Source organism: Talpa occidentalis, unplaced genomic scaffold, assembly GCF_014898055.3.
Source record: "Talpa occidentalis isolate TD23 unplaced genomic scaffold, MPIMG_talOcc4v2.1 talOcc4.2, whole genome shotgun sequence".
NCBI lineage: Eukaryota > Metazoa > Chordata > Mammalia > Eulipotyphla > Talpidae > Talpa > Talpa occidentalis.
The window spans coordinates 107,784,124-107,809,823 of NW_023602073.1; the positions used below are offsets into that span (position 1 = coordinate 107,784,124).

The 25,700-nt window shown below is 34.8% G+C and overlaps 1 long non-coding RNA gene across 2 annotated transcripts in view; it reads right to left on the reverse strand.

Moving 5' to 3' along the window:
• LOC129146497 (uncharacterized) overlaps positions 1 to 25,700 on the reverse strand; it is a 314,133-nt gene that overhangs the window by 68,739 nt on the left and 219,694 nt on the right. The gene's annotated exons all lie outside the window — the stretch shown is intronic.

Consider the following 25,700-nt stretch of genomic DNA (forward strand, 5'->3'; position numbering starts at 1 on the left):
ATCTGTAAAATTATTTCCATGAAATTTGTACCCTAAAGGCAACAGTAAATTTCAGTAAATTAAGAATTTATAGAGAACGCCTAATTTATAGGTGTACAGACACGACTAATGTACTTCACAGTGAAGTACACAATCTGTACACTATACTCATCCAAATTCAGCTCTTCTAATACAATTGGAAAAAATAATTTGATTTGTGAAACTAAACAAAAGTTCTCAAAATCAGTTATTTTATTGCAGCTCTGAATTAATGCTTTAAGTGCCTATAGCACATAATTAATAATAATCATTCCTTCAGATCTAAAGTTTGTAACTGTTTCTCTCTCTCTGTTAAACTTCCTTTTGTACCTTGAATCTATTATTTATTCCTCCTAGTTTTTCCTCATTTGAAAAAATATCCTTTCAAATTCTGATTTTGTTTTGTAGGTATTTGGAGATCTGGTTTACTTTAAAACAATGAAGCAGACAAAATCCCCTGAGGCCAACTCATTGAGAACTGGGAGGTCCTAGTGGCACAATTAAACTGGCAACAAATCAATAGAAACAGAAGAGAAGAGGAAAGAAAACAATAATTAAAACATTCTGTCAAAAAAAGAACAGTAATTAAAAGATGCAAACTATTGTTTTACTACACTTAATTGCATTTTAATTTTCAATAGATTGCGAAGACCATAAAAAGACTTTGCCTTTTACAATTTTATACTTGAATATAAATTTCATAATTTATATAAAGTATTTTATACTTAAGTAAATGGAGACTTAGATCGTTAAAAAAAAATCGTGTCCATGATCACACAACTAATAATGAGAGGACCCAGAACTTGAAGCCACTTAGGCCCCAGAGCCTGTCATATGAATCAGAGTGGTTCAAGTGGAGCTTCCCCAAAACTCACAGCAAGATCAGGAGAAAAGCTGCTGCAGTTTATTCTGCTCTTCACTAATCCTTGAGAGACTCATATAAGTGTGAATATGCATTTTATGTCTACTTTAATTTCAAAGCTGTTAAAAATATAAATCTTATAAATCTTCCAACCCAGTTTGCTTTAAAAGTAGGGGAAAATTAGCCAGGTTGGAAGGATAAATGAGGCCAAGAGAATGTTTAAAATTTCAAGAAAGAAAAACATGCCTGTATACTGATGAAATGATTCAGTGGAAGGGAAATATTGAATGATATAAAAGGGAAAATGGAGAATTTCTCAAGTGATATCCTTTGAATGGGTAAGAGGATATGAAAAGTAGAACAAAAGAAAAGAATTAGATTTGAGTTGGAGCGCAGTGAGTTTGGTGAGTAGAGTAGGCAGGAAGCTGGGTATCTGGGGCAGATGATCGGTATACAGGCAGATGTGGTTCAGGGAGTCTGGAAATTCTTTTATGACTAAGAAAATTGAAATAATCAAAATCTCCACGAGTGGTTAATGTTCAAAATGAGTATGACTTAGAAATGCAGACTTGAAAGTATTTTCACGTGAAATGATTTTGGTATTGAGTGAAATAATATTGGCCTGTTATTGTTTTCAAGTACCCAAAAAAAAATTGCAAAGTGCGTCTCAGAGTTAATGAAATACGGCAATAATAATACCAATTGACATTTCTTGAGTACCTGCCACGGGCCACTGTATTAAATGCTTTACAACTGATTCCTGAGTCACTTGATTTCCATTTGTGCCTGTTCTTTCAGGAGGTTAAGAGAGACTCATTTTTGGCATTTCCTACCAGATCATATACACACTTCACTCCTAGATGCACAAATGTGAAACCACCCGTAGTGTGGACCACCAGTCAGTGTGGTGTGAGATAGTGAAAGTTTTCACCTGCTAGTAACTGCATAGCCAAAATGAACTGTTTGTATCTAAATATCCTAATCTTTCTAGCTTGAGCATTTCATTAAATTTTAATCCTTCTACTTTTTGTTTACTTTATTTTGCCAAGGTTAAAGAGACAATGGTATGGTGGGGGTAGGGTGGGCAAAGAACACAGAAACCCATTCTGGGACAACTGTACTGATGAATCTGTAGCTGCAGATATGCAGCACAATTAAGTTACTGAAACATTAATTAAGGGACTTTTTTCCTGTTATTTTCCATTACATCTTTGCCCTGAGTCCTTTCATTTAGTCTCCTAGGTTGGCTCACATCCACTGCTCAAAAAAGAGATATGAGCACAAATAGCAGAGGAAAAAGAAAATCCACTTCTGGATACTGACAGAAATGTCAACTTTAGGGAACAGAAACTCTCTGAGATGAAGCCTGGAAAGGAAGAGCAAGTCTTCTAATAAGCATGAAATCAGAAATGGCTTGTGAAGAGAAACTTGATGGGCAAACCTGGGGGGTGGAGGGTGGTGACAGAGGGGGAATTGTCAGGAGGGCTGTGTATTAGCTGCCATAACACATTGCTACAAATTGGTATAAACAACATAAATGTACTGTCTCACAGTTTCTGAGGTCAAAATTGAGAAATCAAAGTGTCAGGAGGATGGCTTCCTTGTATGGACTGGGAGAGAAAATTGTCCAGGCCTTCTCATTGGCCCTTAGATGGCCTACTTCCCATGCCTTCACACTGCCTTCCCTCTGTAAGTGTCCCTCTGTCAAAATTTCCCCTTTTTTCAAGGTGACAGCTATACTGGATCAGGGCTTACACCAATGACTTCACTTTAACTTGACATCCTCTGTAAAGACCCTTTATCCAAATAGGTCAAATTCTGAGGTATCGAGGTCTATGACTTCAACATATGAATATTTTTGTGGGGAGTACAATTTAACCCCTAACAAGTGGGAATATGGGGGTTTTCATGAAGGGATCCTTTGGATAAGCACCGCAACAATACCTGGCTTCCTGATTAGTCCTCCATCACTAGCGCCCTGGAGCCACATAGGAACTTAGGCAGCATCCCCACACAACTCCTCTCTTCCATTCCCTGGGCCATAATACCTGTCACTGTCATCATCGCCCAGTGACAGTATCACTTTACCCAATGAGACAGTGGGGTACCCAGCAGGAATCATGCCCATCTGTGCTGACACTTGGAGCTGCCTCATCCAACTTCTCTAGGCAGAGAATCCTCTTGTATTAATCTACAACCCCTTCAGCCACCATCTCAGGTCAGTTTGACCCTGGTGATGTGGTATGCGGTGGCAATGGAAATGGGAAGTTCTTCAGTCATAACTGTGGGAGAACAGGAGAGTGGCGCTAGCAGAGTCATCAACAGTGGGGCAGTGCTAAAATCCATTCCTGGAATATGTGACATGCAAGACAAAGATATTTTTGCTACATGAATCTTCAGCTATAAGGGCTTTCTTTTCCTGGTTCTGTGCATAGCTTTAGTTGTTACGGGTTAAATAAAACATTTTACAGTCCACCTTGTAATTCCTAACTTGATTCCAAATTTTCAATGTACTCACTAAATCCAAGGTATGAAAACATAAGGATGGAATTACCAAAAATGCAGGACTGCTTTCTAATTTTATAGGGGGAAACCTGATTAATCATTGCACATCATATAAAACAATAAATGGCCTATAATAACACGTAATAATATATAATGACAAGTAATATTCAGTATTATGGTTTTCTCCATGATTTCGAAGGTCAAAGCTGGAAAACTCAAAGGAAGTTTAAGTGTAATTTGCTTCTCCTCTTCCAATAATATTATTGCACATACTTTGAACACAAATTTGGCTAGCTCTGCAAATTAAACCAAATTTTACCTCTAGTTCACATCAAGTTAAAACAAGTTTTAAAGGTCAGGAAGCTTGGGGTGAAGAAAGTATCTGAAATCAGTTGAATTTAAGAATTACTTCACCACTGTGGTAATGATTCTGGTGTATCAATTTCTACCTGGAAGGAGGTTCAGAAGCCTTGTCAATTATTCTCAGAGGGATCAGTGCTGCTGTGGCCAAAAAGACTCATAAGTGCAAGATATGCTTAAATGGCATATTTAAATGGAATAGGAAATATAATCAAGCCTTGTACTAAAGAAGGTATATCACCTCCATACCTAATAATAGATAAAACAGTAGGAGAGAAAATCCAAAATAGTGGAATTTATTTCTTAAAATTTTTAAAGGCTATTTTTTAAAGATTTATTTATTTATTTATGCATACAAGAACTGGGATACAGGCCAGAGGTGTGGGGGGTAAGAGGATTCACCAGAGATAGAGTGGGGAGCAGAACAGGCAGATTGACTGAAATACACTGCTGAGGGGAGCAGCAGGTAAGACAGGAGAGGTCTGCTGCACCATGTGGGTAGCTCCCTGGCCAGGGATCTATCTCGTGTTGCAGTGGCTGCAGATAGCTTCATAGGTTGCGTCTTAACCCCTTGCGCCACCAGGGACACCCCAAGAAGTGGAATTTAAATTATGGCAATGTAGTGGTCTCTAAATTAAGATACATTAAAAGAATAAGAAATCTCATATTTGGCAGATAAAATCAAATAGGCAATATGATTAAAGCCTCTAAAATAATAAACAGTGATTGTAACCATTCTGGATAATGGAACTTAAGCCTGACTACCCCTCACCCCCAAATACTGCCATGTCAAAAAGAAATGTTAGTCAGAGTTATTAATATTATATCAATCATAAGGCATACTATGAAAATACCTCTTGGTTCCCTAAATATAGCCATTCTTTAGTCTTATCTTTTCTTTTGTATAATTCAAGATGGCAGATGGGCACGGTCATACTTTCCTACTCAACCAAACTAGTTTAACTTTCCTGGGGCACACCTACCAACCTTCTCATTTTCCACTTTTTCTCCAGCTATCCAAGTACCCTGTCACCCTACTCCAGGGTACATCCTTTAAGGCTGGCAGCTTCCTCTTCAATCACATAGAAGTTCAGTTTTCTCAAACTTTATTTTTTCCCTCTCTTTGTCTTTTTGCCTTGTAAAAAGATTAAATTTCCCTTTTTTTAATCCCAAATTCCTGCTTTCTTTCTTGACAAACTTCTTGAAAGAATAATATATATATTTATATTGAAAGAATAATATATCTATATATCTATATATATAGGTTACACCCACTGATTTCATTTCTACAACCCTCATTCAGGCCCCAAATAATTGCCAACTACTTAATTTCTTTAATGCCCACTTGAAATTGCACTTATCAAGGCCACTAATGACCTAATCATCAGTTTTAATGTTCTTTATTCACTTTATCCATCTTCCTCATTAATTTCTATATACAATGATCTCAGGGTAAGATTCTTGTCTGAACTTTCAATGATCACTTTTTTTTTCCTATTCTCTTGTGTTTGTGTTTTCTTCTCTTCCCATTCTCTACATTCCCATAAATTCCCACCTATGTCCAATTTACTCTCAAATCTACATGTCCCTACTCTTGCTTTTATCCCCAAATTTAGAATTATATTTTTAAATTCTATCATAGCATTGTATTACACAGCATTGTAATTGCATATCTACAGTCTGCGATGCCCAGTAGATTTGAATTCACTGAAGAGAGAAACTATGTTTTTTCTTCTCTTCTTCCAGTTTCTTTCCTTCATCATTCAACATATCTGCAGAGTCAGTCAGAGTCTGTTCAGGTAAGTCTTATAGAGAAGGGGATGTGTGACCAAAACACTGGAAGGAAGTGACAGATGAGGTTCATGTATATCCAGGGAAGTCATTCCAGACAGAAGGAAAAGACAGTGGAAAATAACTAAGTTATAAATGTGCCCTGTAGGTCCACAGAATGCCAATGAAGCCAATGTGCCTAGAATGGAGTGTCTGAGCAAGAGGGAAGGTCAAAGAGATAATAGGGGGTGGCAGAGGTCTTACAGTTCTGCACAAGGATTTTCTCTGAGATAAAGTGGGAGCCATTGAGAATTTGAGGCATAGACTTGCCATCTCTGATTTATGCTTTTGTTTTTTTAAATTGTTCTGGTGCTACAAGTGTAGACTAAAGGGAGATAAGTATAGCAGCAAGGAGATTAGTTAGGTAGCCTTTGCAATAATCTAGGCAAGAGATGATAGTTATTTTGAGTGAGGTGATGGTAACATTAAGTGAACAGATTCTGATTATATTTTTAAAATAATATTTTTAAAATAGAGTTAATTGGATTTTTCTGACAAAAAGGAGTTATAAACTCTGACAAAAAGGAGTTACATTGGTGGATATAAGCTTGGTCTTCTAATTTTGAAAAAATTAAAAAATGCCTAATGAAATATAATTAATAAATTCATTCTGCTTGAGAGTTCAGTTATACACATCCTTTTTCATCCTTTTTGGAAATAATATTTAAATGGCATGCTTACTTAGATATGATTTTATTTGGTTAGTTTTTTTCCTCAAAGATCTGCCAACCTAAATTTGCTGGAAAATGATCACCCAAAGGAAATGATAAAAGTAAAACTTTAATCAAAGTAAAATTTTAATCATAATTTCATTATCACCAAATATTCATTAAGAATCCAGAGCAAGGCCTCCCTCGTGGCACAAGGGGTTAAGATGCAGCACTACGAAGCGATCCACTGCCACTGCAGTATGAGTTCAGTCCCCAGCCAGGGAGGTGACCCACATGGTGCAGCAGACCTCTCCTGACTTGACACTGCTCCCGTCAGCAGCGTATTTCAGTCAATCTGCCTATTCTGTTCCCACTGTGTCTCTGGTGAATCCTCTCAGCCCCCACACCTCTGGCCTGTACCCCAGTTCTTGTATGCATAAATAAATAAATCTTTAAAAAAAAAATCCAGAGCATTTCAAAATACTGAATTATGTACTCCATTCCTTTTCACTGCTGGATGTATTTGAATTGTTTGAATATACTACAATTCATTTATCCATTTTACTCCTGATAGATATTTGGGTTATTCCTAACTTTTAGCTAGTAGGGGTAACACTGCTGTGCATATACTTGCAGTGTTTTTATACCTATCTATCATCCATCCATCTATCCATCCATCCACATGTAGGGAGGTGCTGAGAGTAGAATTCCTGGGTTATAGATTATATGTCTATTCAACTATAACAAGTATTGTCAAACAATTTTCCAAAGTGATTATTACATTGATTTCATTTTTCTGTTTAAATGTTTAAAAAACACTGTGCTCTAAAACTGATTTTGACCTTTTCAGGAAATAATGTGATCATATACCAAAAATTTTGTCATTGTAAGCTGTGTATCAGAGTGAATCACACAAGATTCTGACAATATAAGGGGAATACTTTAAAAATTTAGTTTACCGGAGACATAAGGGAAATCATAAAGTTAAGAAAAAGATAAAGAATATACAGTAATAATGATAATAGCTAAGATTTTTTTTTTAGCAACTTCTAGCTCCCCTCATGAAGGAGCATAGAAGTTCCCACCAAAAAAAAATGTAGCCTCACATGCAAAAGAATGAAACTTGACCACTACCTCACACCATGCACAAAAACCAACTCAAAATGGATAAAAGAACTAGATATAGACCTGAAACCATAAAATATATAGAAGGAAATATAGGCGAAACACTACATTACATGCACCTCAAAGACATCTTTACAGACACATCTCCCAAAGCAGTGATAGTGAAGGCAAAGATCAACAGCTGGGACTACATCAAATTAAAGAGCTTCTGCACAGCAAAAGAGACAATAACAAAAACAAAGAGAAACCCCACCGACTGGGAGAACATTTTTGCACACAACACTAATGATAAAGGACTGATCACAAAATTCTACAAAGAGCTGTTGAGACTCAACAAAAACAAAGAAAATATTCCAGTCAAAAAATGGGCAGAAGAGCTAAAAAGAAACTTCTCCAAAGAGAAAATGCAAATGGCCAACAGTCATATGAAAAAATGTTCAACATCACTTGTGATCAGGGAAATGCAAATCAAAACTACAATGAGATACCATCTCACACCAGTGAGAATGGCACATATTAAAAAAACTAGCAACAACAAATGTTGGCGAGGATATGGAGAAAAAGGAACTATCCTGCACTGCTGCAAACTGGTCCAACCACTATGGAAAGCTGTGTGGAGATTCCTCAACCTACTAAAGATAGAGCTTCCATATGATCCAGCTATTCCACTCCTAGGTATTTACCCAAAGGACACAGAAACATTAATTCCAAAGGGCACCTGCACCCCTATGTTTATAGCAGCACTATTTACAATAGTTAAGCTTTGGAAACAACCCAAATGCCCAAAAGAGATGACTGGATCAAGAAGATGTGGTACATATACACCATGGAATATTACTCAGCATTCAAAAAAGATAAACTCGTGCAATTTGCAGCAACATGGATGGAGCTGGAAGGGATCATGCTCAGCGAAATAATCCAGAAAGAAAAAGAAAATTCTGGATGGTCTCACTCATAGCAGGAATCTAGAAAACCTAAATAAGGGACCAGGAAAAAGAATAACAGTAAGAAAGAAAAAATCAAAATCAACAGACAACTATAAACCAGAGACACACTATGGAGGGGGGGAAGAAGGGATTGGGGCCAAAATAAGGGGGGTGCAATTGTATGGAGAATATAAAAATAAAAACATAAATAAAATGAACCACATGACATATGAAAAAAAAAAGTTGCTTCTTTCCTTAAAAAACAAACAAGAAGTGACCATGTATTTTCTTGGACCAAATTGAGCCAAAGGCCTAGCCATTCTGAAGTCTTCAGTGGCACTGAGTTAATCCAAGGCTCATAGCTATGCTATGTTTGCTATGCTATTTAGTGCAGTATCCTCAGCTGCTAAGACAATGCCTAAAATACAGTAAGTTCTGAACAATTATTTGTCAAATGAATATACAAATAATTATTAATGGAAGTAACTTCTGGGAAAAGCATTTGATTGGGAAAGATGAGCCTAAAGATTTATGCTACTGACCTAGCCACACCATAAAAGTGTACTGTTTTTTGTATTTTAGTTGCATGTGTAACTGCAATCAGCTAGGTCACCCTGCCCTTTAGGCTTCAAATTAGTTGGCTCAAATCACTATCACCTATGGCCTGGGAAATCAATGTTTATCCCAATCCCTTCAGAGAATCTTGGCAGAATCTCTCTCTCTCTCTCTCTCTTTTTTTTTTTTTTTTTTTTTGTTTCATCAGTGATAGCTTTGTACTTCCAAGTCCCTTGGATTAATTCATCTTGTAAATCCCCTTGCTGGATTCTGCTTTATCTCCTCTACCTCTACTGTATGGTCTTGTACTGAACACCATCCTGTTTCCTTTCTACCCTCAATATAGCATCAATGCAGGACAGTATGTGCAGAAAATTTTCATGAAGGCTTGGAATTGTAGAAGGAGAGTATATTACTGAGCCACACACAACTTAAGGTTGATCAGTAGACAGCCTTTTTTCAAAATGTTTCTCGGCACAAGAACACTGTCATTATTTCTCATTAGATATTTTTCTCTAAGAGTTTCAGTTTTCTGATTAGTCAAATTTTCCTTCCTTGACCCATCTGCTCTTTCTCTCCTCTTTCAAATTCCTGTTAACTTTATAACCAAGGAATTTTAATTTTGTGGGGTTAATCTATTATAAAGCCTTCTCTCTGCCAGCTTTCAGTCTTTTTAGCATAGGTTCTATTTATCATACAAGAGCCAGAGTAATTTTCTTAAAATGTCAATCTGATTATGTCACTCTCCTACTCAAAACCTTTGAACAGTTTCAATAGTATCCCTTTACACTTAGATTAAAATATAAACTCCTTGCCAACCAGGTATTACATGCTCTGGCCTTTGTTTTCATCAAAGACCTCATGGTCTTCCATTCTCCAATCTTGCTCACTATGTTCCATCCGCCCTGTTATTCCTTAAACACATTAAGCTCATTCTACTTTTGGACTTTATCCTGATGTTTGTGTAATATAGTACCCTCTTCTTGTAATATATAGTACTTTCTTTTATTCAAGACTTGCTCAAATGTCACCTTTTCAAAGAGGTCCTTGCCAAATTATCCACATAATGGTGTATTATGCTCCTTTATTTACTCCACAATTATCACCATTGGCAATCATGTTACTTATTTAAAGATTTATTTGTTTATTGTATGCCACTCCCTTACTAAAATCAAAGCATCATGAAGGTGGGGAGTTTGCTGTCTGCTTTACTGGGTTATCTCAAGTCTTAAACATATAGAAACAGCACCTGATACACAAAAGCATTCTCTAGATATTTATTGAATACATGTATGAATGAGGAAAAGAAACCGTTTATGTCACTCTTTCCTTACCAAACTTATAGTTAGGACTTTAGCTTTTATATTCTAAAAGACCCATTAACAGGATTGGCTTAAAAAAAATGACCTTTTCCAATAAAATGTATGTCATTCCTATAAGAGTCAGTCATGATTGGATTAGTTTTTAATTTAAAAAAAATTTCCCCTCTCCCTTGCACAAGAAAAGAAAGATAGATGAAAACTTAGTGAAAAAAAAAAAACAAAGAGATATAAGAAATAATTAATATACTGAGTAAAATATGTAATATATCTAAATATGCATGTCTTTAAATGTTGCCCTATGTATGTGTATCTTTTCAAATATACAAATACAGGCTTGTATTTGTAAATAGCATTATATATACAGGCTTGAATAAGTAAGTATCTTCTTAATAAAACAAAACAAAAGATATTTTTTGGACATAAATATTTCTTGTTACTCTGCCTCATTAATAAAGAAAAATTCTAATACTCTTTTACTTTTTAAAGTAATACAACAAAATCCAGAAGTCAACAATAATAAAAACAGGCATTCAATAAAAATTGCCAGACATGCAAAAAGCAGGAAAATACGTCTCCTATCAGAAAAAAAAGTTAAACAACATAAACTGGTCCAGAAATGACAGAATAGACTGAATTAGTCAATGAAATATTAAACAGCTATTGTAACATGACCCATGTATTCAGGGGTCATTCAGGAGAAATATGATCATGGAAGATGTTTTAGAAAGACACAAATGGTATTGCATGAGATGAAAAATACAATATTTTAGCTAAATTAAAAGCCCACCAGATGGAATTAAAGAATAATTTGACAGAGTAGCAGAAAAAAAGTAAACAAACTTGAAGATATAATAATGCAAACTATGCAAAATGATGGACAAAAAGGAAAAAAATAAACACTGAAAATAATGAAGAAATCAGCAGCTCTTCTGCACACTTATGACTATGCAGTTGTCTCTCTTTTTCTTTCTCCTTTTCTTAATAAACCTGTATTTTTAAAATGTAAAAAAAAAAATTAAGAAGTCAATGACTAAAGGGCAATATCAACAAATCTAATGTAGGTGTTAATGGAGTTCCAGGAGGTAAAGAGAAAAAAAAAATAAAAATTTTTCAACTGACTGAAAAATTTCCAAATTTAACAAAAACTATATTGCAACAAATCCAAGGATTTCTATCAACTCCAAGCTTACTAAGCATGAGTAAAAACACACTAAGGCACACAATGATATAAACAGTGCAAACCAGCGATAAAGGGAAAAACTAAAATGAATCCTGGGGTGTGGTAGGGGGAATATATTATAAGCAGAGGAACAAAAATAATTAATACACAGACTGCTTTTAAATTTTTGCAAGCCAGAATACAATCAAAATATATATTAGTTCACAGAAACAATGAAAAATAAAAAATACCAAGTTACAATTCTATATACAGCAAAATTATTCTTCAAAAAGTAAAACAAAAATTCAGATTTTTAAAAAAGGTATGAGAGAATGTTACTAGCAAAACTGCTCTACAGTTACGTTAAAGAAATTTCTTCTGGCAAAAGGAAATTATATCAGATGGTAATTTGGATCTATACAAATAAATGAAGGTCTCTAGACATGAACATATGAAAAACACATTTCTTAGTTTGAAATTTCTTTTGAATATAATTATCCATCTAAATTAAAATTAATAACAATGTATTGTCGTGTTTATAAAGTGTTAGCATAAAACAAAGGTGGGGAAATGGAAACATTCTGCTCTGAGTCTATACTATAAAACTGAAGAAAGACAATAATATGTTTAAATTTTATGTCTTAAACCCTAGAATAACCACTAAAAGAATTATACAAAGTGATATAGCTAAAAAGCCAACAAAGGAGGTAAAAAGAGGAGAAATCACAACACAGTAGAAATCAAATGAGTAATGAGAAACTACTATGAACAGTTATATGCAAACAAGCTCAAGAATCTAGAAGAAATGGACAAATTCCTACAACTCTACAATCACCCAAAGCTAGATAAAGAAGAAATAGAATACCTAAACAGACTAATTACAAGCAGCGAAATTGAAATGGTAATCAAAAACCTCACCAAAAACAAAAGCCCAGGATCTGATGGATTTACAAATGAATTCTACCAAACATTCAGAGATGAATTAGTGCCTATCCTTCACAAACTCTTCCAAAAAATTGAGAAGGAAGGGACAATACCACACGTTCTATGAAGCCAACATTACACTAATACCAAAACCGAACAAGGACAACACAAAAAAGGAAAACTACAGGCCGATCTCCCTAATGAACACTGATGCAAAAATCCTCAATAAAATTTTAGCTATCAGAATCCAACAATGCATCCATAAGATAATTCACCACGACCAAGTAGGATTCATTCCAGGGACACAAGGATGGTTTAACATCCAAAAATCAATCAACGTTATCCAACACATCAACAAAAAGAAATATAAAAACCATATGATAATATCAATAGATGCTGAGAAAGCTTTCGACAAAGTGCAACACCCATTCATGATAAAAGCCCTTGAAATTCTTGGGATACAAGGAACGTACCTCAACATCATAAAGGCCATATATGACAAGCCAACAGCCAGTATCATTCTCAATGGTGAAAAGCTGAAAGCAATTCCATTAAGATCTGGAACAAGACAAGGATGTCCACTCTCACCACTGCTTTTCAATATAATACTGGAAGTCCTAGCCAGAGCAATAAGACAAGAGAAAGACATACAAGGAATCTAAATAGTAAAAGAAGAAGTCAAACTATCACTATTTGCAGATGATATGATAATATACATAGAGAACCCCAAAAACTCCACAGAAAAACTAATTCAACTCATTAATCAGGTCAGTAAAGTGGCAGGATACAAAATCAACACACAAAAGTCAGTAGCCTTCCTATACACAAACAATAAATCTGAAGAAGAAGTAATCAAAAAAAAATCCCTTTTATTATTGAAACAAAAAACAATCAAATATTTGGGAATAAATCTAACAAAAGCGGTAAAGGACCTATACAAAGAAAACTATAAAACACTGTTAAAAGAAATAGAAGAAGACATGAAGAAATGGAAAGACATCCCCTGCTCATGGATTGGAAGAATAAACAGTATTAAAATGGCCATCCTACCAAAAGCAATATACAAATTCAATGCTATTCCAATCAAAATTTCAATGTCATTCTTGAAAGAAATAGAACAATTATTGATGAAATTCATATGGAATCACAAAAAAAACCAAATAGCCAAAGCTCTCCTGAAAAAAAAAAGAAGGGAATGGAGGCATCAAACTCCCAGACTTCAAACTATACTACAAAGCCATAATCATCAAAACTGCATGGTATTGGAACAAGAACAGACATACAGACCAATGGAATCGAATAGAAAATCCAGAAATAAACCCACAGATTTATGGTCAACTAATCTTTGACAAAGGAGCAAAGACTATGCATTGGAGCAAAGAAAGTTTGTTTAATAAATGGTGCTGGGAAAACTGGGTCGCTACATGCAAAAGAATGAAGCTTGACCACTACCTCACACCATACACAAAAATCAACTCAAAATGGATTAAAGAACTAGACATAAGACCTGAAACCATAAAATACATAGAAGAAAATATAGGCAAAACACTGCATGACATGCACCTCAAAGACATCTTTACAGACACATCACCCAAAGCAGTGATAGTGAAGGCAAAGATCAACAGCTGGGACTACATCAAATTAAAGAGCTTCTGCACAGCAAAAGAGACAATAACAAAAACAAAGAGAAACCCCACCGACTGGGAGAACATTTTTGCACACAACACTAATGATAAAGGACTGATCACAAAAATCTGCAAAGAGCTGATAAGACTCAACAACAACAAAGAAAATAATCCAGTCAAAAAATGGGCAGAAGAGCAAAAAAGAAACTTCTCTGAAGAGGAAATGCAAATGGCCAACAGGCATATGAAAAAATGTTCAACATCACTTGTAATCAGGGAAATGCAAATCAAAACTACCATGAGATACCATCTGATACCAGTGAGAATGGCACATATTAAAAAAACTAGCAACAACAAATGTTGGCAAGGGTGTGGAGAAAAAGGAACTCTTCTGCACTGTTGGTGGGAGTGCAAACTGGTCCAACCACTATAGAGAGCTGTGTGGAGATTTCTGGACCTACTAAACATAGAGCTTCCATATGATCCAGCAATTCCACTCCTAGGTATTTACCCAAAGGACATAGAAACATCAATTCCAAAGAACACCTGCACCCCTATGTTTATAGCAGCACTATTTACAATAGCTAAGCTTTGGAAACAGCCCAAATGCCCAAAAATAGATGACTGGATCAAGAAGATGTGGTACATATATACCATGGAATATTACTCAGCATTCAAAAAAGATAAACACATGCAATTTGCAGCAACATGGATGGCGCTGGACGGTCTCATGCTCAGCGAAATAAGCCAGAAAGAAAAAGAAAAATACCGGATGGTCTCACTCATAGCAGGAATCTAGAAAACTTAAATAAGGGACCAGGAAAATGAATAACTGTAAGAAAGTGAAAATCAAAATCAACAAAAAACTATGAACCAGGGACACTTTTTTGGGGTGGGGGCAGGAGGGGAGGGATTGGGTCAGAATGGGGGGTTACAATTGTATGGGGAATATAAAAATAAAATTTATTATTTAAAAAAACACATTTCTTAGTTTGAAATTTCTTTTGAATATAATTATCCATCTAAATTAAAATTAATAACAATGTATTGTCGTGTTTATAAAGTGTTAGCATAACACAAAGGTGGGGAAATGGAAACATTCTGCCCTGAGTCTATACTATAAAACTGAAGAAAGACAATAATATGTTTAAATTTTATGTCTTAAACCCTAGAATAACCACTAAAAGAATTATACAAAATGATATAGCTAACAAGCCAACAAAGGAGGTAAAATGGAATTTAAGTAAAAACTACAACCAAAAGAAATCAGAGAAAGAAGGAAAAGATAGAACAAGAAGCAGATAGGACAAATGGAAAAGAAATAGCAATATATTGAATTTTAATTCAATGATATTGACAAATACATTAAATTTTATGGTATAAGTAGCCTGACTAAAAGGTAGGGATTGTCAGGTAAAATAAAAAAGCAAGCTCCAAATATATACCTCTGATATTTTGTAAAACTTGAAAACCATGATCTGATTGAGGAACTCACTTTTGTTCAGAGAAAGTCACTTGTTTTGTTCATTTTATTAGAATAAAATATGTATGAAGTTAAGTATATATCATGGGGAACAGAAAATAGTTAATAAGCCATTCACATTATGAACATCAACTTCCTAGGAAAGAAAATAAACCCAGATTATAAAAAGGAAATCGTGCCATTTGCAATGGCATGGATAGACTCTGATGGTATATGCTACGTGAAATAAATCAGACAGAAAAAGACAAATAATATGTAATTTATGACCTCACTTAACATGTAGAATCAAGAGAAATCAAACTCAGAAACAGAGATCAGATTGATACTTAACTGTGAGTTGGGGATGGGGAAAATGCACAAAGGTAGTCTAAAGGTAAAAACTTTTCAAGGTAAATTCTGGGTATGTAATGTATATCATAGTAACAATAGTTAATAATAAAATGTCATATATTTGATGAATAACTATAAGAAAGTGAAAATCAAAATCAACAAAAACTATGAACCAGAGACACTTTTTGGGGGGTGGGGGGGCGGGAGGGAGGGATTGGGATCAGAATGGGGATTGCAAATGTATGAGGAATATAAAAATAAAATTTATTAATTAAAAAAAATTAAAAAAAAATAAAATTTGACCACAAAAAAAAATAGTTTCATAATGTAAAAAAAAAAATAAAATAATAATAATAATAAAATGTCATATATTTGAAAAGTTGGTAAGAACATAGAGCTTAAAAATCCTCACCACAAGGGCCAACAGACATATGAAAAAATGTTCAACATCACTTGTAATCAGGGAAATGCAAATCAAAACTACCATGAGATACCATCTTACACCAGTGAGAATGGCACATATTAAAAAACTAGCAACAACAAATGTTGGCAAGAATGTAGAGAAAAAGGAACTCTCCTGCACTGCTGGTGGGAGTGCAAACTGGTCCAACCACTATGGAGAGCTGTGCGGAGATTTCTGGACCTACTAAAGATAGAGCTTTCATATGATCCAGCAATTCCACTCCTAAGTATTTACCCAAAGGACACAGAAACATTAATTCCAAAGGGCACCTACATCCCTATGTTTATAGCAGCACTGTTTACAATAGCTAAGCTATGGAAACAACCCAAATGCCCAAAAATAGATGATTGGCTCAAGAAGATGTGGTACATATACACCATGGAATATTACTCAGCATTCAAAAAAGATAAACACATGCAGTTTGCAGCAACATGGATGAAGCTAGAAGGGATCATGCTCAGCGAAATGTCAGAAAGAAAAAGAAAAATACCAGATGGTCTCACTCATAGCAGGAATCTAGAAAACCTAAATAAGGGACCAGGAAAAAGACTAATTAATACAAAGTAAAAATCAAAATCAACAAGCAACTATAAACCAGAGATACACTACGGGGCGGGGGTGGGGAGGAGTGAGGGAATGGGAGAGGAAGGACTAGGGTCAAAATAAGGTGGGGTGCAATTGTATGGGGAATATAACCAAAATGATAATGCATACATTGTGCAAAAATGAAAAATGATGTAAGAATTATATAAAATAAAATACTAATTTAAAAAAAAAACCCTCACCACAAGAAAATATATTTTAGCTATGTGAGGTGATGGATGTTTAAACTTATTGTGATAATTAATTCACAATACATATATATATCAAATCATGCTGTATACCTTAAACATATGCAATGTTACATGTATATTATATCTCAATAAAGCTGGGGGGGAAAGAATAAGTTTAGGGAGATTATGTAACTTTCACAGCTATAAATAGCAGAGGTGATAAAGCCCAACTATAAACAGCAAAGGTGATAATCCATCCAGTCTAAGATTTACAGATACCAGATTAAGGTGTGTTCTCTTTATCATACTGCCTTCACATGACCAAGACATCCAAAAAGATGAGGCAATGACAACTTTCATAATTGAACGTTCTTCATTTGAAATGCTAGGAAGGTGAAAGAAGTACTTTAAACATACAAGCAAAGGAAGTACATCAGAAGTGTACCAAATTGGAATAAAACCTCTTGTCCATAATTTATACATAAACAATGTCTGGAGAGGTAAATCTCTCTGAGAGTTGGCTTCCTCTGTTGTAAAATTAAAATAATAATGTATTTCTTGCAAGATTGTGATGATGGTTCAAGTTATTTTATGTACAGCTTAATGTAGTGCATTTACAAGTAAAGTGTGCATATTTTTGCATCCACAGTGAAGTGGAGGTGTTTTCTGTTAAATTAATTTAGGAAAATGTGATTAAACAGATTCTTAAATCAGGAATTTTTTAGAGCCTCCAATACACAATATTCATTTTTAATCTCCAGAAAGGGAAATATGCATGAATTGTTTCTGACATTTCTTTTACCAATCAAATCATTTTTCCATGCTACATAAATAACAAAACTCTGCCTTTTAAAGAAGCACATGTCCCTCTAAATTTTTTGTTCAACATTTTCTAGCCTGTTCCTCTTGATCTTTTTAACAATTAAAGACTACAGTTAAAGACACGGACTTCACAGTAAAATCCAGGGGTTCAAATTCTTGCTGCATCACTTCCTAGCCATGTAACCTGGGTCCAGGATAACTCAGTTTCCTCATCCACAAAGTGAAGATGGCCTAATGTAAAGGGTTATTGTAAGAATTAAATGAGTTCATAAGTGTTAAGTACTGGGCACAGTGCCTAGCACTCATCATAAGCACTCAATAATTGTTAGTTATCACCCAGTTTGGGTATTTAGAATTAGGAAGAAGACTGCAGTTCAAAGTAGCCACAAAGAGAAATTGAACTGATTAGTGCTACTTGAATAAGCAATGACTCTTTCCCAGAACACGTGGGTACCTGTCTGCTAACCCCTTCCCACATGTTGCACGCTCAGTGTATGCCTGGGCAAGAGACTTAGCACATTTACAGCTACCTGAGGTCTAAAGAAAAATTCATGCCTGTGGGGTTACATAGTTACCTGCTGGACAGGATGTGACCTCCATGAGCTCCATGATGATATGATATTATTGGATAGAGTCTGCTTTCCAGCTAACTGGAAGGAGTTCAGAGGAGGGCAACAACATAATAAAAAGTTTGGAAATGAAACCCTAGGAGATCAGATGAAAAACCAGGGCATGTTCTGTCTAGAGAACAGACAGAACAGCAGCATTGGTGCACATTATCATGGAGAAGTCAGACTCATTATTTTCAGCTAGAACTAAGGTTACGACTGAATCATTTTGGAGAAAATTAATACTCTTCGCAATAAATTTTCAGACAATATAGGAGATGCCTAGGATGGTTGTTAAATTGCTTTCAAGAGGAACATTTTGAACCACAGCAATTGATCAAGTAGTTTCTTGGAGTAAATCAAGGATAGAGAAATCAACCATCAGAATGAAAACAATTGACTACATACAGCAGGCAGATTTCTTTGGTTTAAACAACAGCAAGTCTGGCCAACTTTTCGTAGAAGGGCATTTTTTTTTTTTAGTTAATATTGATTGACAATACTGTATGTGATTCAAAGGCATAAGTTCACAACTTGTGAAGAGGATTTTAATGGAAGGAAATGAGATAGCGATTGTTCCAACTTCGAAAGATGTCAGCAATTGAGGCAGCCTAGAGGAGGCAGCAGAAATCAATGATAATCTCTGCAGTGCCAATTAATTTAAGATTCAAAGTCTCCAAAAAAGAGGTGATTGGCTTAGCTCCAGTCCTTGCCTACAAGAGGACAGAAATTTTTGATTGGTATGTATACCAAGGGACAGGTAAGAAAAATCACTATGCTGTTGCTAAAAGAAGGAAAAACATGAGTGCTAGGTAATAAAACAACAACAAAAAGAACCTAATTTACCCTATGAGTTCATATTAAAAGTAATAATTATCATTTATTGAGTACTTACTCAATGTAAAATGTAAGTAAAATATGTCCAAGGTCATAGAACTAATCGTCAGTGGAGAAGGATCCTAGAACTAGGAATTTCTGAATCCAAAGTCCAGTTTCTTAATTAATATACCATAATCCTCCTGCTCATCCTCTCCATATCTGCTATCGTTGCCAATTCTTAAAGCAGATTTGTCCCTACTCACCAATAAAGGCAGAAGTCATAAGAGTCACCGCAATCCTCTTCCCCTCTATGGCACTATGACTGTTTCTTACCTCATACATGCCATTTGGAAGTCCCCAGATTTGGAAGACCTGGGAAGGGCAACGTAGGGTTCTAAATTCCTTGCAATAAGCAAGGTTTGTTTTTGAGGGTGTTGGAATAAGGATACTTGGAAACACCCACTCTAGTATCAGACACTCATGCTCCTACGGATCTTTAAAGAACAACTTGAAACACCACACCAAACTATTACACAGACAAACAGTTTAAAAATAAGCAATATGAGGTAATCATACTTTTGTCAATGTGTTGTCCTGACCACCATCACCAAACTGTAACTCTCTTGTGGATAAAGCCAATGTCCCATTTTTCCTTTGTAGCCACTGAAACAACAGACTTCTAATTATGTGGACAAAAGCAAGTATGATGAGGATAAAGGTCGTGACTTTGACTTTACTGGTCATAGACTTAGGATAAATCTCCCATTTTCAAGTTCTATAACCTTAAAAACTTTATGGAGCCAAATCAGATTTCTGGGGGGTGGAGGGGAGCATTATGTATATGGAGTCTAGAAATACTAAAGTGTCACTGAACCTCAGCATTAGGGGGACTGGGAAAGGAAAACTCATCTAGTGCACTTTAATGGTTAAATCACAGATTTTGGAATTAACCAGAACTGTGCTCAAAAAGCTCAATTCAGCTACTTACTAGCTGTATGATCTTTTGCAAATGACCTTCTAAACTTCAGTTTCTTCATCAGCAAACACAAGGCCTAACACACTGGTACAGAAGATTAAATGAGATTACATAGGCAGAGCCCTCGGCTCAGTCCTTCCACCTAATAAACCTCAGCAAGTATTAGTCATTATTACGATACTTTGTACATTTCTTTCTGCCCCCACTACAATTGTGTGCCTGGGGGCTGAGACTAAGTGACTGATTTTAAAGTTACTAAATAATATTAGGGACTCTAGGTTAAAATTTTTGTACACAACATCATAATTTCTAGAAAGACTTCACAGCTAGTATAGTTTAGTACAGTTACTATAGTTAGTATAGTTAGTTGTTTTATACCAAGATAAACTTTTTGTTGACACTGAAAACATTTCCTAATAATGTTTCACTTTTCATACTTGAGCAATTTTTATTGCAACATTATTCAATAAATTTTTATTCGTCATCTTCTATGGGCCAAACATTGTACTAGGAACTGAAAAAACACAGATCTGAAATATGGTCTTGCCTTTGAGTTTCTTGGTGTCCAATAATAACAAAGTGCTAACAGCAGGAGAAAAATTGTCAAAAAACAAGAAGACAACCTCAAAAATGTTACCATGTAACTCAATTATGCAGATTTTAATAAAATAAAAGATAAAATATGAAAACCAGTCCAGGAAATTTTTATGTTATAATAATTTATAACAAATACATATGCAAAATTCCAGAAGGAAATAAACCAAATGGACAAAAAACTATGATAAAAACCTACAGAAGAACTTTGACCTGAACCATGGGGAGTTTAGAATTTATATCCTTAGACTTGAAAAGTTTATAAAGTATGAGACAAAATTAATGAAATGACTTTACTTAATGAAATGGGTAAACATTTTGAATTTCAAAGGGAAAGAAAAATCCCACAAGCCTTATGTAGGGAAATAAACAAAACTAGTTTCCTAAGAAGGAAAATGTTTCCCTTATCATTATCTTTGTTCCCTACAGTAATAAAATCTGTCTTCAAATTCCATTACTCATCCCTATCGTTCCTGATGTATAAAAACAACAGAAATAACTATTCTTGGGCATATAAAGGTAAAGACCAGAAATCACATGTCCTTTTTGATATATTTAATTAAAAATATATACCAGCTGATCAGGAGATTCATAAAAGGAACAAGCTTTTAATGTACTTATTAAATTTAACGTAAATGCCAAGAATAATTTTTGAAAGAACATAAATGATGTAAAGATTATTAAAGTATAATACAAATAAGGGCCATAAGTCAACTGAGCAGGGAGAAGGAGGAAATCAAAGAATGATAAATTTTTATTTCATCCAGGGACATAAATAGGTTTATAGAAACAGTATTTAAAAAGATATAAAACTCTGCCAAGCTCAAAAGTGCAATAATTAAAGAAATTTTAATGGTGCTTATTCAAAAGTATCAGGACACAAGACATACTTAGCATATATGTGCTGATTTTTTTTTTCTCCTCCACCCTTTATTTCTCAGTCTTTTCTAAAAGTAAGTGCCTGTTTGAAACTGCAGGAGACATTAAGATCAGGAAATTTCATTACTTACTTCTATTATTGATGACTGCTTCTGTTCTTTGTTTGGTTCTCCTTAACAAGCAAGACTTAGAATCACTTCACATACCTTATAACGTGATTCATTATAACGCCACTGTAACTAAAACTACAGAGACTTAAAAGTAAATAATATGTTGTTTTTCCTGCTTTCAGAGGTTTGTTTACAAAATTGGCTCCTGGGATTTTGGAGAGAAAGTCAATATAATTAAAATATTAGTTTGTGTATATGTTACACTTTTCAAATTAGTGCCTGGCATTGACCAGTTTAGGGCAAACAAAATTGTGCTATATTGAGTGTGTACTTTCCTTTAACTTTTTTTTTTCAGTTGGTAGAAACAACCAAGAATATTTCGCATATATTTTAATTTCCTTTTTTCAGGAAGAACAGTCCCTTCCCTGTTTCACCCTATTCCTGAAGCTCCCCACTCTCCCAATTCCATGTTTGCAAAGTTTGAAGAAATTTACAATCTCCAGTGTCGATTAAACTCCAGCCAGATTAATTAATTCCTCTCTTGGAGGATCCCAGGAACTCCTGCTCAGCCTTGGCTTCTAACCAATTGGAGAATAGTGGTAAGGCAGGGTCAGAAGCAACATTAATTTAGTGAAACATGTACTTTGAAGTAGGCTCAGACTGACCTGGTCCCTTGGATCACTTGAAAGTAACTAGGATTCTCTGAGAATCCTATAAACCTAAGGTCATCTGAATCTAGCACATGCAAGACCCACTTATTTCTAGATTCAATACTCAAAGGATCGAATGGATTCAAATTACCTTTAAAATATTAAAGGAAGAGTACATTGAATACATTAGTTTTAAAATCATCAGAGATGAAAAAGAACAAGCTAACCTACGAAACCGACAAATCATGAGGGTTATTTTATGATAACAGACATCTTGCTGGAAATAGTTTTCAGAATCTTATTGATCTGGAGAGAATAGGAAACCAACATCTGAAATAAATGATAAATTAGGGAAACAGTTGATGGGAGAATTCCCCTTCAAACAGCTCTGCCCATTTTATTTTCCTAATGCCAGATCCAAATCTTTGCAAGTGTGTATGGTTATGTGTTTGCATTGTTTTCAGGAATTGTGTTTGGGATTTAAATTATGTTTGGGATTTAAAAAAATTATTATTATTATTATTATTATTACTATTACTACTACTATTATTAAAATTTCCTTACGAGGATGGTAAAATGTTTGGTGTGAGAAAGGGCAAAAATAGTTGAAAAGTTCTTGCTACTTAATGGCAGGACTTCAGGTCTGTTAAGTTCTGTTTTGCAATAAGCTTTTCACTCTTTCTCCTCAGTGCCAACTGCCTACAATTAGTTAACTTTATTATACAGACTAGCAGGCGCATGGAGGGAGACTAATAAAAATATTTGTAGGGTTTATTATAGAGAAAACACCTCAATTACTTGCCAAAAAGCACTGTTATCATAGACCAATGTCTGTAAGGTCATGTAAACAGCTTTGCTATAAAGACTGTTTTCTTTTCAAGGGATCTATTGTCACGGCACTTTATCTATCTCAAAAACCATACTCTTATCATTGTAGAATATAAGAATGTGAAGCTTGTGACTTGTTATCCAGAAGAAATAATTAAAGAGATGTCTTCAAATGTATTCAAATAGTAAGGTTAGTTTCAATAGGATAAAGGAAAATGTACCATTTATAAGCAATTTTAGGTTTTTAATTACCTGAAACTAAAATTTACAAGGACAAATATTGCTAAGATCTTAGCTAATTTTACTAAATACTTATTCATTTTTTAAAAATATTTATTTATTTATACAAGCACTAGGGTATAGGCCAGAGGCACGGGAGGGTGAGAGAATTCAACAGAGACAGAGCAGGGAGCAGAACAGGCAGAAGGACCGAAGTACACTGCTGAAGGGAGAAGTGGGAGAGGCAGAAGAGGTCTGCCACGCCATATGGGTTGCTCCCTGGCCAGCTGGGATTCAAACCCACGCTGCAGAGGCTGCGGACAGCTTCACAGCATGGTGCTCAACCCGCTGCACAACCGGGGAGGCCCCAAATACTTATTCATTTTTATGAAACATCTTTTATATATTATATTTTACATGTGACTATATATGCATATATGTTTTTATGGATAGATAATGGTTGCTATCAGAAATTTAAGAATGTAGAAAACAAATTCCTATAAGTCATGTACCAAATAGTGGCATAAATTTTCTGATTTCTTTTCTATTTGGTCTACTATTTATTCTTTTCTATTTTGAATAGTGCTGCTACCTGCTCAGTAATCATAGTTCACTTCCAAGACAGCTGGTTCAATGACTATAAAAGATTAACAACTACAGATCCATCAATTTTGGAAAAATTTTCTCATTGTCCCTCTGGGATGTATTCCTTTACTCTGAAATGATGAATCAATTGTAGTGGACCAAATCTACCCATTGGCCTTACTCAGTGAGTATAATGCGCTTCACACAATAATTATTATTAATTCGATGTGTTCATTCGCAATGTCAAGTGAACCCATTGCTTTGAATAAAGAAATCAAAGATAATAGCAAACTTTGATACACAATTTCACCTGCAGGAAGGGAGTATTTCCATTTTCTTTGGCACTTTTGAGGCACTTTTCTTGTGGGTTAGCCACTAGAGGGCATCATGATGCTATACACTTAAATATTTTGAATATTGATTACACTTGAATTGATTATATGAAAAATGTAATTCTTCATGCTCACAGCTCTTAGTTAAATATATAAAAATGGAGTTATAAAAAATCAACTCATTTGTCTTCCATTAAATCTGCATTCGGAACATTTCGCAGAGTTAGAAATGGAAACTGAAGCCCCATATTACCAAATCTAAAAGATCAGAAACCAAGAGAAATCCTCTTAGAAAAGAGTGGATGTGGTCAACAGAAAATGAATTCCTCATAGTAAATGAATGTTTTAGAAATTCACTCCCTGTTCCATCACATTTTCATCAGAAGCATATAAGCTAAAACCAATATTCAACACACTGCTATCCTGGAGATAGTCAGGTTCAAAGTTCAACTTATATTTCTTAGAAAATGAAATAAGGTGATTTCTACTCCTTGATATAAAACCTCTCAATTTCAACCAATGAGTTATCTCTGCCAATTTCAGAGAAATTATTGCGACTGTTAAAAGTTGGGACTGGATTCAGTTTCTATACTGTTTTCCTTGATAGCAGTTTCATGAAAGCATTTAGTATAAAACAGTCAGTCTATGTTGCTTTTCATGATGCTGAATAGTCTTAAACATGAACTACAACAAATTATTTTACTTGATATGCAATTATTTCAAGAAACTTGGGCTAATGTTTATTTAACTATGTTTTGTTTGCAATAAATTTTATTTTTAGAGCAATTTTAGGTTCATGGCAAAATTGAGCAAGACATACAAAAAGTTCCTATGTAATCCATTTGAACACAACACAATCTCCGCTCCAGCCCCCCTCCAATCCCAATCCCCCCAGGACACCCATATCACAGAGGTTACAATTGCTTTGTTAAAACTGAGGAACCTGCACCAACATATCATTATCAGCAAAGTTCATAGCTTACATTATGTGTCACTCTTGGTGAAACTATGAGACTGACAATGTATAATGTCATGTATCCATGATTGTGGTATCATACATAATAGTTTCATTGTCCTAACAGGCTCCACCATCCTCCTAACCCTAACCCCTGGAAACTATGATATTTTTTTTTTTCACTCTCTTCAATAGCTTTCCCTTTTCCAGAATGTTACATATGTGGAATTATACATTATAGTATGTACCTATTTCAGATTGGCTTCTTTCTCTTAGCAATACCCATTTTAGCTTCTTCCATATATGTTTATGGCTTGATAATTCTTTATTCTTATTGTTGAATACCATTTTATTGCCTGGATGTACCACTAAATATTTATTCATCTGCTGAAGGACATCTTGGTTGCTTCCAA